A 19,064-nucleotide genomic window follows, 5' to 3' on the forward strand; every position below is an offset into this window, starting at 1 on the left:
AATGTGAGATTGGATTTATTTTCATAAATATCATGATATTTTAGTTTAGTTTTTAAAAACAAAATTCCAAAACCCTTCAGTTGTGGATAAAGCAGTGTTTTTCATTATCCAGTAGGCCTGTGTATTATGAATGCATTGAACAGTGATCCAACCCTCAGCTTTGTTGGACTAGAACTTATCACATAAGTAGACATTATTTTTACTCCTGGTTGAGGTTAGTATAGCACATGCCATTCTGGTGAACACATCGGGACAATTGGAGAGGAGGGAGATGGCTGGTCCAGAGAAATAAGCTGGGAATTGCAAAGTGACAGATGCAGCCTTTCTAGTGACGTGACAAACCATGCTGAAAAGCAAGATATATACAGGATGACAGTTGGAGTTGGGGGATGGCCACTGAAAGACTAAATCCCTCCTTTCCTGGAAACACAGCCGAGAGGGACACTGCATTCTCTCAAGGCAGGCCTAAACTTATTCAGGAATATTCAATAAGCATGTGTTGATGGACAAATATTTTGTTGAATGTTTGCCGTCAGTCCGGGACTGGAGGAGATGTTGTTGAAATTGTGAGAGGGGTAAAAGATGTGGTGAGGGTCCTTGAAGAGCTTATCATCTGGAAAGAAATCACCAGTAAATTCAGTTCAGTTATTCCAGAACCTTGGTGGGTGGAACTATTTGTCACGCACTGTGCAGCATGCTACAGGGCAGAAAAAGATAAAGACATAGTTCCCAGCCTTAGTGTCCTCACAGTCTTAGGTAAGGATATGAACTCAGAAACAGGCTTTTGCAGTAGAAGGTGGTATTGGCAGTGTGCTGTGGTGGCAGAAGAAGTCACTGCTGCTGCTTAGAGCTGGGAAATGCTTACCGAGGGGACGATATCTAATCTGGGTCTTTTTTAAAAAAATTTTTGTTGGAGGATAGTTGATTTACAATGTTGTGTTAATTTCAAGTGTAGAGCACAGTGAATCAGTTATACATATATCCACTTTTTTTTGGGGGATTTTTTTCCCATACAGGTCATTACAGAGTATTGAATAGAGTTCCCTGTCCTATACAGCAGGTTCTAATTATTTATCTGATATTTGGTAGTGTGTTTATGTCAATCCCAGTCTCCCAATTTATCCCTTCCCCCCTTATCCCCTGGTAACCATAAGTTTGTTTTTTACATCCGTGATAATCTGGATCTTGACTGAAGTGTTACTAAGTGCCCAGTAAGATTCCAGACTCTTGCTTGAGGCTGCGGATTCAAAGAAGGATAAGATGGTGTCTGTTTTTGAGGAGTTCACGGTCTAAATTAGAAGACAAACGGGTTATGAACCCCCCCACCCCGACACACACACAGAGTAGAATAGGGTGTAACTATAACAGAGGTATAAACAGTTACTTAGGGGACCACAGGAGGGACCCATATCCTATTGGAGGGAGTCAAGAAAGATGGCCTACCTGAACTGTTACTCAATAGATGAGCACTGTGAATAGAATGAGATGAAGGTGTAGAGAAGGGAATAACTAACTCTGCCTGGAAGAGGGTGAAAATTGGTGACGACTTTGTGGGGGAGATGGCATTAGTCTGGACATTAAAAGGCAAGTGGGATTTTCCCAGGTAGGGATAGACAAGAGCAGAAGGGAATCCCAAGAAGATGAGGTGGCGTGAATCAAGACCCTGGGTTGTGGAAGGGTGTGGTATGTCTAGAGGTACAAGGTCAAGTTTGGTTTGGCTGGAACCCATGGGGCATGGAAGGAATGAGGGGAAACCCATTCAGCAAAGTGGCCTGTAGCCAGAACGTGAAAGCCAGACTAAAGAATCTGTTGTCTGTTTGCTTGTTTCTGAGAGGGAGTGAGGAGCCATTATAATTGGAGGTTTTGGAAAGTAATTTGGGCAGTAGAGGGGGAAGGGATTGGAGAGGAGAAAGGTTAAAACAGTGGTTCTCAGCAGTGATGGGCAGTGTATCAGAATAACCTGGGAAGCTTTTGCAGGATACACAAGCCCAGTTTTTTCCTTAATCTTCTGTCTTTTCCCTCAACCGAGTTTCTGATGGCATATGAGGTGATGGGAAGGTAAATAGGGGTATTTTGAAAAAGCTTGGGGGGTGATACTGATACATTCTGCCCTTTGCTATTGCATTACTCTTACTCTTAAGTCAAGAGATGCTCTAGGAAGGCTGAGACAGTGGAGATGAGAAAGGCTGATTTGAGGGATGCGTGAGAGTTGGAATTAATAGGATGGATTGGAGGAGGCTGTGGTGGAGAAGAAACATGAAAAATACTTAGGTGTCTAGTGCGAGCAACTGAGAAACTATAGACTGAAGTGAGCTCACAAAGAGGAGAAGGTTTGACAAGATTGTGGACTCTACTTGAAGTATGTAGAATTTGAGGTCTCTGGAGGCATTTGGTAACATATAAGCTGGAGTTCAGGAGAGTTTAAACCACACACACCCAAGTCAATTACGCAGCAGTAGAAAACACCACATCAGTGTTTTTAAAAGGCAACAGAAAACCAGAGACAAGGGAGATTGTGTTGGCTGGAGCAGACAGGTATGTCTTTGTGGAAAAGTGGAATATGAATTGCATCTCAAGGCATTAATAGAAAATTCAACTTCAAGCGATGAAGAGATTAAAAATGGAGATTGTGTGCCAAAAGGTATGGGGTAAGAAGAAGAATGCTGTTTCAAAAGGGCAGGGCAGTAATATAAATGACTTAATAATAGAACCTAATATACCCTCATTTATTTTTCACTCCTAGAAGGAGCCATTATTATTCACAATTTATAGATGAAGAAATGGGTTCAGAGAGGTTAAACAAATGACCCACATGAGGCCAAGTGGAACAGTGGATCCTTTAACCTAGACTCTTGTTCTGATCCGTGAGGTTACGTGTCCTTGAAGGCAGTGTTCATTTCTTATATGTTGTTAAATACCTCCTGGCTAATGTGTAGCCTGAAAATACAGTAGACCTGCCAAAGATATCTGTTGAATTACAGAAACGAATCAGTTCTTTTGTGCATCAGTTCATAGTTATTTGCCGTCTACACTTAAGACTAAATGTGGAATGTAACATTATAGGACTGAACAGCACCTTAGTAATTTTCCAATCCAACCAGCTCACTTTATAGAGGAGGAAATTCATTCTCAAGAAAGGAAGTGACGTACCTGAAATCTCACACCCAGTTATTAGCAGAGCTGAGCCAGTACCTTGACCTCGATTTCTGTACCCAAGGCTTTTCTCTTGTAACATTCCATCCCAGGGAACCGTAACACTTCTCCCTCTTCTGAGCTCTCCAAAGCTCGATGGAAATGAAAAACGTGGATAGGACATAAGAGGTGACTTGATAGGTGAGAACTTTGTCTTTGTAGCCATCCCATCCAATCTTGTATTTAATGGCATGAATAAGAGAATGCTGACACAGAAATCAGATGCAGGAAGTAATGAGCAATTCCGATGAGAAAAGAACAAGCGTAACCGTGACAAACGAGGGTTAAGTGAGGTAGAGACTTCTTCCACGTGTTGTCATGGAATGCTGTGGAGTCACCTGTGTTTTGTTATCTTTTAAGTGCAAAACATGGTCTCACCTGCCTAGGACAGATGAGAAGAAATACCATCCCAGGCTAGAGAACTGATGAGGGAGCGGTGCAAGGCATGGTGGAAAGGGTCCAGTGCTGCGAGTCAGGACCCCTGGGGATGCTCATGAGCTGTGTGGTTTGGGGGACTTTGCTCTTTCAGGTTTCTTATCTGTGAACGGGAGGGTTAGATTAGGTCTGTCTAGCTTTTGTCTGTCACTGGAGCTCTCAGCTAAACCTCTGCCCACAGCTGATGAGCCCCTCCTTGCCAGAGAGTGGGTTGGGGCAGTGACTTGGGGCGGCTCTGCAGTGTCGTGGATGCGGGCTCCTAGGGGTGAGCAGAACCCCTGGGGCTGCAGGAGCATTGAGCTTCAGCCTCTGCGTTCAGTCAACACCGTGTGGGTCCCCTTGGCTCCTCTGTTACCTTCAACTTGAGCTGCTGGTGTTCAGCGGAAACCCCACCTCAACCAGTCAGCAGCGGGGAGCCCCGTCTTCTCACCTGATCCCCGGCAGCCTGTCCCCGGGGGCTCAGCTCTGCTTCTGGGCCTCTGCCCTTCACCTACATTCTGGATAAGGACCATTGCTAGATCTCACTCTTTATCTACGTATCCCATCCCGCCTCTCGAGTTCTACCCCTTTGATTACTTTTATGGCTCATTTTTTTTCTTTAAAAAAATTTATTTTTTTAATTAACGTACAGTGAAACTGACTTGCTTGCACAGTTCTGTGGATTTTAACACAACGTATCCATTCACGTAATCATCACCAAAAGCAGGACACAGAGCAGTCCCATCAACTGCAGGAAATTCTTTCATGCTCTTCCTTTGTAGTCATCGCCTCCCCTCGCCCCCAGTCCCTGGCGGTGCTGAGACGTTGAACGTGTTGTACAAATGGAATCATGCAATGGAACTTTTTCTTGAGAACGTCTTCTTTCACTCAACCTTCGAGGTTCCTCAGTGTTGTTGTATGTATCCATAATTTGTCCTTTTTAAATTGCTGAGTGACTTTCCAGTGTATGGATGTAACACATTTGGTTTATCCGTTCACTGGCAGAAGGACATTGGGATGGTTCCCAGTTTGGGGTGGTTATAAATAGAGCTGCTATAAATATCCATGTACAGGTGTGTGTGTAAACATAAGCTTTCCCTTCTCTGGGGTAAACGCTGAGAAGTCACAGTGCTGGGTTGACCCCCTGAATTTTGATCACTTCCCACCTTTGAACTAGGTGTGCCCCTCCCGTTGGATTTCTGATGCTGGACTCACTCTGCTGCCTTCCCTCTTCCTCAGATGAGCGGGCCCATCTACCAGTGCATTTCTGGTTCCCTCTCTTCCCTCCCATGGTCCTCCTCTTTCTGGCTAGGAGCTGCCAGCACATAATAAAACGGGAGCCCATTTTGATTAGTCTAAATCTTTTTCGGCTCTGAATTTGTGGTGGTTTCATTATTGCACCAGTTTTGTAGTGCCCTCTGCTGGCTGATTCACAAAGCTGGCTTTAGGCCTATGCTAGGGGAGAACTTGTAGGTGCCACGGGAGAAAGAAAAATAATTGGGAAGGGACGTGGTTGTGGCGCACTAACGTTGTCGTGACAGCCTGACGGGGACTCTTCCTGTATTTGATGCTACACATATAGAGAAATGCTGTAATATTTTTGTGGAACCCTACAATATTGTGCCTGTCTTCTCAATTGTGGGCAAAGATGGGCTGTCTGGAAAGCTGGACTCAGCCTGGAGCCTGTTACCCACATTGCTATTTTGTGAAGATATCCGCATACAAATGACTCAGATCTAAACATTCAAAAATGCTCTTGGAGGGCCATCTGGTTCTTGTTGGTTCTAAAAGCCTCGTTCAGCCTGGTAGATGGATCCAGTACAAAAGATAGTGAGGGCTCTTCATTCAGGTTTAAATAGGTTCCACTGACCAAGAAGAGAAGCAGCCTTTATAAAATAGCTGGTACTGATGCTCCCAGAGCCGGGGGGATGATGATTCTGCCTCGCAGGTCAGCGGGAGTCTGATAAATATTTAATTGATGATCATGCACTTGCATGGAGGCTTTGGAACACACACACACACACACACACACACACACACACAGAAACACAATTTGGTATCATCATGGAACACGTGATAATTTGTTTGGTATCTGAAACAGGCTGGGAATTAGGCTGACCCGGCATGTCAGGCAGTGAGGTCTGTCCGAACCTCGGGATCCTCGTGATGTGTCATTTAATTCGTGAAGACAGCGCTGCCAGCCTTGCAGTTTGAATGGTGGTGCTGATGGACTTGCCATTTGCACTCGCTAGCTACTGACCTTTCTGATCAAAGGTATGGCCGTACATTCTGTGACCAAGGGACAGGGGGTGTCTCCTCTCTGGGAGGCTGACAGGCTTGGAAAGGGAGGGAATCCTGTGCTCTCAGCCTCAGCTTTGCGCTCCGACCACCTCCAGACAGAGACTGGGCATCTAGGGAGGAGGATGCTGGGTACCGGGGAACATGAATTGGAGGCGGCCGCATCAGGAAGCAAAACGCATGACATGGCGCTCGCTCCTTGATTAACCTTTTGTTTCTCTGAGCTTTACCTCTCTCATCTGGAAGTGGCACCAGGGGAGGTGTGCTGGCGCTTGTGCTTTCTTTAGTTTATGCAGACAAAACCACAGTATATCCTGTACTATGACGGTGTAATTCATACTTTAAGGCTCTCTCACTCCTGAGGATGTCAAGTTATCGGAAGCAGGGATTGCATCTTACTTCTCTCTACCCCCCAGCTCAGCACAGCACTTGGCCCAAAGAAGAGGCAAAAAGGGAGCTTGGTGAATGCTGTCGGTAGAGGTGTGGCTTTTGAAGGGCGTCCGTGAGTTTCATGAAGTTTATAAATGTTGGGACTTTGGGAAAATCATTTCACCTTTGCCTCGGGTAATTTGTCTTTCTCGTCTGCCCTCTCAGTAGAGACGCCGGTGTTCCACATCCTGTTGGACTCATCTCTCCAGGACGGTAGCGCTCCGGGAAGAATTCCCTACCAAAGGGGAACCAAGAGCCTGGAGGATCTCTTAGAAAGAAACCGGTAAGTCCTTACCAGCCATTTTCTAAACAAATAACTACAAAGTTCACCTCAGTATCCGCTGTCCTCATCTGAGAACACCAAGTGAAACCTCTTAACAGTCAAGAGTAAAAGTTAATGACGTGGAACTTTTTAGTTTGTCCCACTATGTCTCTCCTGTGGCCATGGCACTTAAAATGATTTCTAACTGTTAATGGAGAAATTTTGCGTGATCGGTTTTTATAAACCATCTGGTGAGGCTTATGGTCTGCAAGGAAGACTTGGCAGGACTCTGCAGGTGACCAGCTTTCTTCCCCACGGGCTCCCCTCTCCTCTCAGTGTTCCACACTGTCACAGAGTCTTCACATTTTTGTGAGTGGTTTCTATTGGACCCTAAACCTAGCCTGGTCTCTTGCGGTGTAGCTGGGGCACCAGAGACTTAAGTTACCTCCTGATGAGTTTACTGATGATGGTGACTGCAGTGCCTGTATTTTTAAAAAAATTGGTAAAATATATATAGTATAAAAATTACCACCTTAACCATTTTTAGGTGTTCAGCTCAGGGGTATTAATTGCAGTCACATTGTCACGTTACCATCACCACGGTCCGTTCACAGAACGGTTTTCATCTCACAGAAGTGAAACGCTGCACTCATGGATCAGGAACTGCCCATTCCTCCCTCTCCTGCCCTGGCAACTACCATTCTACTTTCTGCCTCTGTAAATGACAGGTGCTCTAAGTACTTCATAGAACTGGAATCATATAGTATTTGGTTTTTTGGTGACTGGATTATTTCCCTTAGCATACTGTCCTCAGGGTTCATCCATATTGCAGCGTGTATCAGAACTTCCTTCTTTCTTGAGGTTCAGTAATATTCCATTGTATGTATATATCACTTTTTTTTTTCATCCATTCATCTGTTGATGGACACTTGGATCACTTCCACCTTTCGGTTATCGTGAAAAATTCTGCCATAAGCACAGATGTACAAGTATCTCTTCAAGACCCTATTTTCAATTCTTTTGGGCATGTACCCAGAAGTGAGATTGTGAAATCAAATGGTAGTTCTATTTTTAAGTTTCGGAGGCACCACCACACTGTTTCCCACACTGGCTGCATCGTTTTACATTCCGCCAACAGTGTGCAAGAGTTTTGATTTCTCCGCATCTTTTCTAACACTTAAACTTTCGGGTTTTTTGATGGTATCCATTCTAATGGGTGGGAGGTGGTATTTCATTGTGGTTTTGATTTGCATTTCCCTGATGATTAGTGATGTTGAGCATCCTTTCCTGTGCTTATCCGCCGTTTGTATGTCATCTTTAGAGAAATGCCTATTCAAGTCCTTTGCCCATTTTTGAACCGAGTTCTTTGTTTTGTGGTTGAATTGGAGGAGTTCTTTATATATTCTGGATCCCTTATCAGATACACAATTTGTAAATATTTTTCTCCATTCAGTGGGTTGCCTTTTCACTCTGTTAATCGTGTCATTTAATGCGTAGAAGTTTTAAATTTTGATGTAGTCCAATTTATCTCTTTTTTTCTTTTTCTGTTTGGCTTTTGATGTTACATCCAAGAAATCATTGCCAAATCCTGTTTCAAAACTTTTCCCCTACATTTTCTTCTAAGAGTTTTACAGTTTTCGGTCTTACATTTAGGTCTTTGATGTATTTTCTGCAGTGCTTGTTTTTACCCCTTCCTAGACACTGAATTTCTTGAGCACAGAGACTGTGGCTGTTCATCTTTTTATTCTTAACACTTAGAATATACCTGGCACATAGTAGGTGCTCAGTAAATTATAGTTGAATGAAACAACTTTATCAGACACGATGAGACTAAATCAAAGACTATATTTATAGTGATTTGCCATTTCCATAATAATAATTATAGCAGACTGTCTTGGGGACCCAAAAAGAAATCTCTGAAATAAAAAAATGTCATACTGGTTTCAAGGGCTTTTTGGCATTTTATTTATTTACGTTTTCCTGAGGATGTTTAATGGCATATTTGAATATTTGTCCCACTAATTGTGTTCTCATCACACTTGACCCCGAGTGCCTTTCTCATGAGCTCTGTGCACAGTGAGCCTCCATCATGATGAAAACGATTGGTCAGGGTTGTTCTACCGTGCATGTGGGTCCCTGAAACCCTGCATCAGCCAGTGGAGGAGGTGGGCCCTGGATTGCTAGCTGGCCTTGGGAAACTTATTCCACACCTCCGTGTCTCCCTTAGTTTCCTCATTTATAAAATGAGAGTGTCTACAAGTTTCCTTCTAGTTCTAAAAGGATGGAAGTTTAGGTATTGGTGATTGATAGGACATTTCAAATAGGAATAGAAATTCAGCCACTTCTGGGAAGAAGTAAAGACAAGATTCACCCCCATCCGGCGTCTCCCCGAGAGCCTTCCTGCCTCAGAAACGACCTGAGAGTTGGGTAGAGAGACCGCTGTGCCACCTTTGCAGTTATGTGTCTGCTTATGCCACACGTGAAGGCAGGGAGGGCAGGGGCTGAGTCGAAAGCAAAATTCCTATTATAGTTGTTGTTGTTGTTGAATCAAGGACGTCTTCTCCGCATCTCAGCCATTCCAGAGCCAGTTGTCCTGTGCCTGCATATGTGTGAGGCACAACCGGCTGGAGAGATAAGAGAGCTCTTGTTTACACTATTAGCTGAAACCAAACCCCATACATCCCACACGTTTCCTGGGTGGGTTTCTGCCATGGGAGAGGCAGTTACAAGTACAGCCTCCCTGGTGGACGCCCTTGCAGGAGGCCGCCTGAGGTGTACCAGTGTCTGGCTCTGAGGCCTGCCTCTGCTGTGGCCATCATTTGACCTTTCTGAGTCTGGGTGTCGGGTCATCTTTACGGTGCCAATCAAACAGCAAGGCCTGGCGAGGGCATCAGGGAAATCTGGGCTCGCACCTCTACTATTTCCATCTGAATGAGGTTTGGGAATGTGACTTACCCTCACTGGGAATGGGTTTCCACAAGTGTAGGGGTTTTATCTGCTGTTTTGCATAGAGAATTGGGTTGTCAAAAGAAGGGGCAAAACTAACTTCTACTGAGCACCTTCTGTGTGCTGGGTCCTGTGTTGTATGTTTATAGAAATTATCTTGTTTAATGCTCAAATGGTTCCATGAAGGAGCCATTGTTAGGCTCCTCTTAGGATGGGAAAATTGGTGCTTGGAGCGTTGAAGTGCCTTGTTCAGAGCCACACAGCTGATACACAGCAGGAGCAGGACTCCAGCGCACATCTAAGTGATGTGGGTCTAAAGCCAGTGCCTTCCCCACATCATTAGACCTGGACGTAGAGTAAAGTGAGTGTGTTCTGGACTCATGGGGGCCCCGTCTCCCCCTCCTTCCTCTGCTCACGGTGCTAATTTGCTTCCCTTTCGGGCTCCTGAGAAGGGGAGCTCTCTCAGCCTTTGAGTCTTCTGGCCTTTACCTTTGCTGAAGAGCAGATACCCCCTATTTTCCCCAGAAGTCATGTTTTCAAGCAAATGAAGTAACTTTTGGTTAAATTTGGGGGGTGGGGCCAAAATGATCCCCAATACAGAGATCCAAGCACAAGTAAGGTGCCTCTACCCGTGCTCCTGCCTTGAAGTCATTTCCTTTCCTCCCTCTTCCTTTTCCTAAACATATTCTTCAAAACCTCGTTTTCCTTGGGGGCCCTGGTAAGTGTGATCGTGTCCAGATTTCCACGCTGGGGCCTGGGGTTCACGAAAGGCCAAGTTGACGTCCATTCTGCGTCTGGCTTATTTGATGCCAGAGGACTGCTGGGGTCTCCTGAGAAGCCAGGAGAGATTTGCTTCCTGCAGAGGTTTGGATAAGCCCCAGCTAATCTCCATGGCTTCTTAAGGGCACACCTGCTTGTCTGCCAGCCAGCAGCCTCCTCGCTCATTTCCCGTGGGACAGCTGGGGTCAGAGGGCCTCCAGAGAGCCTTTTATCCCCCGCCGACCCACCAGGCCCCCCTTAGCAGCACCTGGGCCCACACAGAAGACTTCCTTTGAGGGGAGGTTGAGACGTCCCTCCCCGAATGGGATCTGGTGCCCTTTTCCTCCCTTCTAAGAAAGCATTTAATTCAGGCTTTATCATGCCTGGCTCAAACTTTATCTCACTGGGGTGAAGCTGATCTGAATTAGTTTCTGGGCTGCTGAGCTGTGAACACGTAATAGGTGCTCAGTAAATAAAGATGATGTCTGATTATGATCTGCTTGGCATCCGGGAAAGATACACTGTCAGCTTTCCCTGTGTTTCATCCCCGGAACGTAATAGTAACGCTGATAATATTAAAACGGCAGAGAATTCAAAAGTCACTTCTGTTTAGCTGTGGGAGTTAGAGGATCTCTCCTCCCTCTTTTCCCAATGAAAATTGCAGAAAGTGAGAATCAAAACAATGGATACTTCCTTTCCTCCCAAGATGGACTCTCCCCTGGACCAGCAGTGGGCACTGTGCATGCCCTCACCCCATCTTATTCAAGCACAGTAGACAGCTGTATCAATAAGCAGCTATATCAGAAGGGATTGAGAAAGAAACTGAGCTTTTCGTTTCTAAAAGTTTAAAATTTTAGTTTCTAGTTTAGTTTCTAGTGGGTATGTGTATGCGCCAAGCTTTTTGTGTAGGTCATCTCAGTTGGTCCTCACAGCACCACTTTGAGGTTGGTAGCATCATCCTGATTTTAAAGATGAAGAGACTGAGGTACAGAGAAGGGAAAAGACTTGCTCAACTTCACCCAATGGTGAAGTCATGGTTCTTGTTCAGATCTGGATGGCTCCCGGGTCCCTGCTCTTTCCCTTTCACTCTGTGTTTCCCAGGGGTGGAACAGTTGTGAACGCATTACATCTGCCCATCTGAGATCCTTTCCCAAATAGCCTTTATCCACAAAAAGTTCTTTGGACATGAAAAGCTTCTCACTTAAGTCTGGAAATGTGGAATCAGCTAACCCAAACCTTCAAGTAATTGGAATGATTCTTGTATATTTCAATTTTAGTTGAAAGAGAGAAACGAGTGGCAACCCACTTAGTTTAGGAGTTTAGACAAGGCGTTTACTTCTCGGATGCACATTTATTTCAGTAGGATTTTTTTCAGCTCAATAATAATATACCTTCTGCTCTATTGAACTATGACTTCTAAAGTTTAGAAGGATGACCCAGAGGTGTGGCAAGGGCATACATCATTAAAGAGGACTGAGGAAGAGCATAGAAGGAAAGAGTACTGATTTTGAAAGTCTTAAAAACATTGGCTTGAACCCCCATGCCACCCATAGGTCCTGGCTCTAGGCAACTCCATCACTGGAGCCTTCAGTTCCATCAGCTGCTAGTAGGCATGTAGTGCCTTAAAAGGTTGTGAAAAGTCAACGAGATAGCGTGTGTATCAGTCACCTAGTGCAGGGAATGTGCATTGTCCCTGCTCAGGAAATGCTAATTTTCTTCATAAAGCAGAAAGTTAATATTTAACCACAAGTAAAACAAAATGGATATTGGTCACTTCGAATTTTTCCATTTTACTCTTTGGGTAGCATCTGTGAAATGGGTCAGGAGGGCTGGGCTGGGGAGACTCAAGACCGTTTCCCTTGGCAAAAGCACCCTGGGAAGTGTGCTCCTGATGTGGAATTTATATCCTGGCAGTCAACTCTCTGGCTCCTACATTATTCCTGCTTCCGTCAGTGTAGGTCCTCACAGTGATAGGCCATATATTGAACAACAGCAAATGACAACAAAGATGTCGAGGTCTGGTAACCCACAGTAGAATTTACCAGTTTATTGCTTTAACTCAACAACCCAATTTTCTCTAAGCAGACTCAGTCAAGGGAAGCAAATGGTGTAGTACTAGGCTGAGATCTCCTTGCTTTCTACATTTCTCTATAATCCATTGTTTCATGCCTCCACTCTCCGCCTGAGTATCTCACTCGCCTTCAGAGGTATTTGTTCTTGTTCCTGTGAATCCAGACAGGCCAAATGTGCGCCAGGAACCCTGACACCATGAAGAACGTGAGGAAGAGAATGGCCTCGAAACATGTTGTATTTGCAGATGAGTCCTTAACACTGGGGTTTAGGTTACTGTCTGACTTTATAGCGAGGCCGACCTTGGTGTGAATCCTTGACTTACTGCTTACAATCTTTGAGCTTTAGTTTCCTTATTAGTCAGATGTATCTGGCTCGTGTAATAAGTTCTCAATACATTTAAGTCATTAAATGAAATTTGCTTTCTGTTTATCCTACTGTTAATAACCTCATTTAGCTACCTCCCAGTCTCTTCTGAGACTGACGTGTAGTTTATCCCCGTCATTCTAAAAATAGTTCACATTATCAGTGTTTTCTCCTTGGATTGGCCAGATGGGCCCTGCACTCTTTGGGGCTTCTCGGTTGAAGACAACACAATACTGTAACCATCCCTGGCTCCTGCTTTTTCTTTCCTTGCCTCTCCCTCATTCTCTCCCCCCAAGGAGGCGGGGGAGTCCCAGTGACAAGGTCGACATGGCAGATGTAGGGCTTCCGTCAGGAGTCCTGCCCATGGAGGACATTTTATTTAAATTTGCAATGATTTGCTTCCTACTGCAGATGCTTCTCTTTAGCGTTATTGATCTCCTCTTTCTACTGAGCCACGTCAGATGTCTTTGACCCTGGTTTGCACCAGGAGCAGTGGAGGGGCCGCCCGAGACCGTCTGGCATTGTGATTGAATTCAGTTCCTCTTTATGTTTGCATAGGCCTTTTTCATTCTGCCTTGAAATGGGTTGTGCCATTGCAGGTGGGGTCCAGAGTCTGCATCCTTTGTGTCACGCCTCTCAATATAGTAACGACTTCTCTCAGGATCAGAGTCTCTTTCCTGGATGGATCAGCCTGTCCCAGGGTGGGAAGGACTCTCAAAGCTTGGGTTTCTTCTCTAGGAAATTGGCCAGTATTGTTTCTGAATAAAACTAGGAGGGGCCTGGAGAAGACATTATTTAATGAGCACATATAAACAGAAATGATGGCATGAGATGGGAAGGAAAGGGGAATAAAGACTAAAAGTAGGGATGCCATCTTCTTTCTTTTTTCTTAGAGTTGAAAGTTTTCCTGAATTATCTCTAGGGCTTTAGCGAGAAAAGAAGTCAGGGGAATTGTGTCTTTACTGTTTTATATGACCCATCCAAAGAACAGCTAAAAATATTAGTCTCCCCAAATCTCTCTGGCCCATCACACTGCCCTGCTCCAGCATGCCACAGCCCGTGAACTCAAGCCCATTTCTTTTCTCTTTTATTCTGGATCCTGCATGATAACCCAGGACACCTGCCGATAGTGCTGTCTCATGATTACTGCTTCTGGACACATTGAAGCCTTGAGATCCCTCAGAGAGAAGAGTAATAACCCTGGGGGAGATAGAATAGCCCTGCTTGAAGCGTTTAATTTTCATAAGAGAATGATGATAACTTAAATCAGTAGCAAATATATTGCAGAGAAATAGGCCCCTGGTCCACAGAGAAGGGATCAATAAAGGCTCTGCCAACATGGTGAAGTAAATCAGGGAGTTGGGGTAATTACTTAAATTTTCTCAAGAACCTCTGCTCAGAAGGGGTTTAATTTGATTGCTTGCTTTAAATTTATTGTCCCCTCAATTCATCAACTTTATCAGATTTGACTCGTGTAGGCCCAATCTCCTCTCTCTGTCCATTTCTCTCTCTCTCTTTCTCCCCGCCCCCTTTCTGTCTCCCTCTCTCCCTCTCTCTTTTCCTCTGTGTGTGTGTGTGTGTGTGTGTGTGTGTGTGTATTTTTCTAGGCAGCCGGAAATTGAGTGATGATCCTCTACCAATAATCTCATCCTTAGTCTAAACTTCATTTCCTTCCAGGACTGACAATATTATCAAAATTGTTAACAAATCAGTGTGTTAAATTACGGTTCCTAGGAGGTGAAAGACACATAATTGACTATCACACCATTACCTTTAGTACAGTTCTTTCTGTATAATATAATTATTTTATGTTTTTGCTGGCATGGCTAGCACCAAGCATCCCAGTACATCACATACACTCTGTTGCTTTAATCTGTTGCCATGACAACCTCAACATTCTCCCACAGCAACAAAATTTAAATATGTATCTATGAATCTGAAGAAAAAACTATAAGATTAAATAAAGTTCTACTAACATCAGTCTGTTTCATATAGCATTCAAGATGATTTCCATAACAACAATTATTGGATATAATTGCATGCGATGTAATCCATAATTAATCTTTCCTGGAAAAGTACAAAGTAATCAGGTTCTTTCATAGGCAAATGGGTGAATGCCCTATTCAGTTATTCACCATCTTTTGAATGTCTATGTATGCCACTGTGTTAGGCTCATGAAATTAGTTAGGGTACACTCCAGTGACAGCCCAAAAATATATAAAGATTTCTTTTTTAAATGGAAGTATAGTTCTTTCTCTTGTAATAATCCAGTACATTGTTTCTAGTCAGTAGTAGCTTTCTTCAGTGCAGTGATCCAGAGACCCAGGTCTTTCCATCACATAGCTCTGTCAGCTGCTGAGCCCTGTTAACTTCTGCATCTAGCTAGCGGCAGGCAGAAGAGAGCATGGAGATGTGGTGTGCTGCAAACACCTCGAAGGGACATACATCACTTCTGCTCATTTTCCATTGGCTAAAACTAGTCACATGGCCGCCCCTAGGTGTAAATGGACCTGAAAAACCTAGTCCATGGCTTGGTAGAAGCTTCTCAGCAGCAACTCTATGAGAGCAGGAGAATCATGAATTTTAGTAGATAGCTGGCTTGCTCTGTCACCGTGCAGGTAGATAGAAAGAAGAGGAAGGTGTGCTTCAAACACATGAAGGGCTCACAGCTTGCCAGGAGAAAGTCATATGGTAGTAAAGGAGTGAACTGAGTGCCACGGGGAGAGCCTGCTTCTGCTTGGCAGGACTGGGGAGGTTGGTGGTGGTGCCTTCACCACAGTGGTACCTTGGATTGCCAAGGAGACGTACCCGATAGTAATTGTAAAATACTGGACTTGCTTAATAGCATGTGTGTAGGAGTGGGAGGCTAGAGGAGATGGGAGTGAAGAGGAGTAATTAGATAATGTAGTTGTCTCTGTTGATTCTCAAGTGATAAGCCTGTATTTCTCCCTCACTCTCCACTTGCCTTATCATGAGTGGGTGACCTTGATGAGACATTTTCAATGTGGTATCTTTGGTTTCTCTTAATCTCCTGTCAGTTGCTGTCACTGTCAGCATGACCTAGCTCCAGTGAAACATTCAGCTTTCGTTTCTGCCTTAGAAGGAATGTTAAATTATGAGGAAATGTCAGGATGGGAGGAAGCCAAACACATGGTGGACACCTTACTTGAGGGGGTCACTGAAGGACACTGACCTCTTCTCTCAACGTTACAAGGTTTAAGGAGGCCTGTATTTTGACCTTCCGGATTCTTCTACAGTTGGAGTTGATATAACTTGTCACTTAAGCACTGTCTGTCTCGAGTGCTGACTGCCATTGTGTTCTAGCCAGGTGAATTGTAATCGACACCTACTTGCCTGGAGTGAGAATGACCAGTTATCAGTTTACCAAAAGGCTCCAAGACTCTGGACATAACTCTCATTGGTGGGTGAGGTGCTTGTCATTGGATTTGTGGTTGTAATGTTCTTTGAGGTATGCTCAGGAAAGAAATACCAAAATGCAATGGCCACTGTAAAAATGCTTTGAAAAGTTATGATGACTTCAATACAAATGAAAGAAGGTACAGAGTAATGATTTCAAATGGAGAATTTCCCTAGTGACACTTACGTGAAGCACTGTTCAACTAATCTATCGTACCTAAGGAAAAGCAGGAGTCGGGTTTGTGTGAAGCATCTTAGTGACTCTTTGGGATGCTCGCCAACCATAGCAAGAGATTAAGATGGATAAAAGAAAAGCCTTCAAGTATTTGGAGATTGGTTTGGGAGACACAGCCAACAAGCATGAAATAATTGACAAAACGTGAATTTAAATGCACAGACAGGCAGGAGAAACAGAGGCAGTTATTTGGATAATTGGATCAAAACCCCTTATCTATGAATACTGTGCATTTTTATACGTTTTGCCATATAAGAGATTAGTTTTCTCTCTTTGAAAGCCTTTTTTTGTGTGTGTGTGTACGTGGGCCTCTCACTGTTGTGGCCTCTCCCGTTGCGGAGCACAGGCTCCGGACGCGCAGGCTCAGCGGCCACGGCTCACGGGCCCAGCCACTCTGCGGCATGTGGGATCTTCCTGGACTGGGGCACGAACCCGTGTCCCCTGCATCGGCAGGCGGACTCTCAACCACTGCGCCACCAGGGAAGCTCCTGAAAGCTTTTTAAGGAAAAAAAAGAGGAGAATTTCATAGTTTAACTTGGTTTTCAGAAATTGGCCCTTAAGTTTTGGTTGTAGCTTTGCTTCTCCTTCACTCTAAAATAGTTAGTATTTTAATAAAATAAAAAAATGGAAGTCATAGACAAAAAATAATAAATACAGGCTTCCCTGAAATGATCACTTTATTTTCTGCTTTTCTAAAAAATAAAATAAAAGTCAGCCACTTAGCAGCCTGAGCCTGCGTATCTATACATCTATAAATGTATAAACATCTCATATTTTTCTAGAGGTCTTGGATTCTAAGAAACACGTTGAGTGTTTCTACTTTTCATTATGGTTGCTTTTGATATACCCCACATTTGATTCGTTGAACAATGGAAGTTTTAATCATGATGTAGCCTGTCTGCTCCCCTCCACTTTTTCTCTAAGCACTGGTCTTCCTTTCACCCTATTCTTTATTTTCTCTGGACTTGAATCTCTTCAGGTTTAGTGCTTGGACTTCAATGAAGTTCTAGACCTCAAAAAGGCCAGGTGCCTCCCAACTCTTCTAATTTATATCTGCAACACTGATGACGTGTTGGTTAAACAGTTTACTCTTTTTTGTGAAGCTTTATGTTCTCTGGTTGGTTGTTGATGGGAGAGGTGACCCCAAATGTCTAAGATGTGCTGAGCTCTAAAATGTCTACATTGACTTTGGCCAGAAAAGGACACAAGCTAAGACCCACTACAGACAGGTGTGTCTGAGTGATGAGCTGGGGCCAGGGGAGTTTATCCTCAAGGCACAGAGCTAGGCCCTTGGGGCCCAGGCAGCATAAAGGAACACTGCAAAGTGTTTGAGTGAGAGTAGAGTTGACCATTTTCAGCAGTTTCCCCCATGTAATGCACAGAGGGCTTTCCAGCAGGGATGGGAGGTCCCAGTGATGTCCATATTATAGAATAACCTTGGTGATCTTCTTTTGAGGTCATTGAATCATACAACTTTCCAGTTAGAGGTCGTATTTGAAGTCTTTGGCTCTAACTTTCCAACAACTGAAAGGCTTCCACATACAGTACTCTTGACTAAAGGCCGTTCAGCTTCTGTGTGGACCCCAAAGTTATATCAGTAATAAGAAAATGCCATCATTTTATCTCCCTCCCAAATAATTATAAGTTTCAAAAGAGCTCTGAGTGGCTAACATGAAGATCAGCTAGCTAATGTAGATCCCAACCAGAGTTTTAATCATGGTGGTAGCAAATATTCTGCATTTAATATTGGGGAGTAACTGCTGACTGTTAACTGCTTTGTTAATAAGAAAGCAGCCTGCAGTTTTAGACAATCAAAGCATCTTCAGTATCAGGTATAGAGTCATTTAAGTCCCTCCTCAAACCTGACATGCCCCTACTCTGGCAGTGTTTGAATAAGGATTGATGACCAGTATGGGAAGGAATTGGGACCACTGACTGAAACCCACTAATACTAAACTACTAATACTTTCTGCTTCTTATCCGTCTTTCTGCTTTATGTTCTTTTCCTCCCTTCTAGTCCCATTTTTTCCCCCTCCTGTTCTTTACAACTCGGATCTGTTCTCCAGTGTATAGATACCTTGTGATTAACTGTGACAATTAAAAATCCCAGACCACCGTTTACCCGTTTTATCACAGGTACTGCGAACCTAGAGTGTGCATACTGGGAGGCAAACTAATTACGAATGTATCTTAAGCAAAGTCGACTTCAGAGGTAGGTTTGCGTGTGTGCGTATTTGTTTATTTATGTGTGTAGAGGGGAATTATAATATATAAAACAGATGTTTAGAATTACCGTCTCTCTAAACTTTTCCATAGCAGTGCTCCTCTGCATGAGGACCACATTATGTCTTCGATTTCTACAGCCTTAGAAATAACTAAAAAATATGTCAATCATAAAGTTTTTTAAATCCTCAGAACACACCCATATATCAACACATCTTATTGTTCAGTGTCAATACTGTTTTTGCTCAGTTGGACTATATTGTATCACATCTTGTGCACGTGGGCTGGTGGCTGCTCCCGGGGTTTAGCACATATCTATTTATCTAGCTAACACTTGGTAAATGGCAGTGATAAATGATCATGTACTTCCCTGGAGCACAAGTGTATTTCCAAAGGTCAAGGCATTTGAGTGATCTGGTGACGCTCTGAAGGTGGAAATCAGGAGCCACAGGA

The 19,064-nt window shown here is 43.9% G+C and overlaps 1 long non-coding RNA gene across 1 annotated transcript in view; it reads left to right on the top strand.

The window, feature by feature from the left end:
• The first annotated feature begins 6,496 nt into the window (after positions 1-6,496).
• LOC309825589 overlaps positions 6,497-19,064 on the top strand; it is a 100,167-nt gene continuing 87,599 nt past the window's right edge. The window contains exon 1 of the long non-coding RNA XR_014297053.1: positions 6,497-6,616. This is a non-coding gene — a long non-coding RNA (uncharacterized lncRNA). The remainder of the gene's footprint in view (positions 6,617-19,064) is intronic.

The sequence above is a fragment of the Grampus griseus genome, assembly GCF_964374135.1.
Source record: "Grampus griseus genome assembly, chromosome: 8".
Classification (NCBI taxonomy): domain Eukaryota; kingdom Metazoa; phylum Chordata; class Mammalia; order Artiodactyla; family Delphinidae; genus Grampus; species Grampus griseus.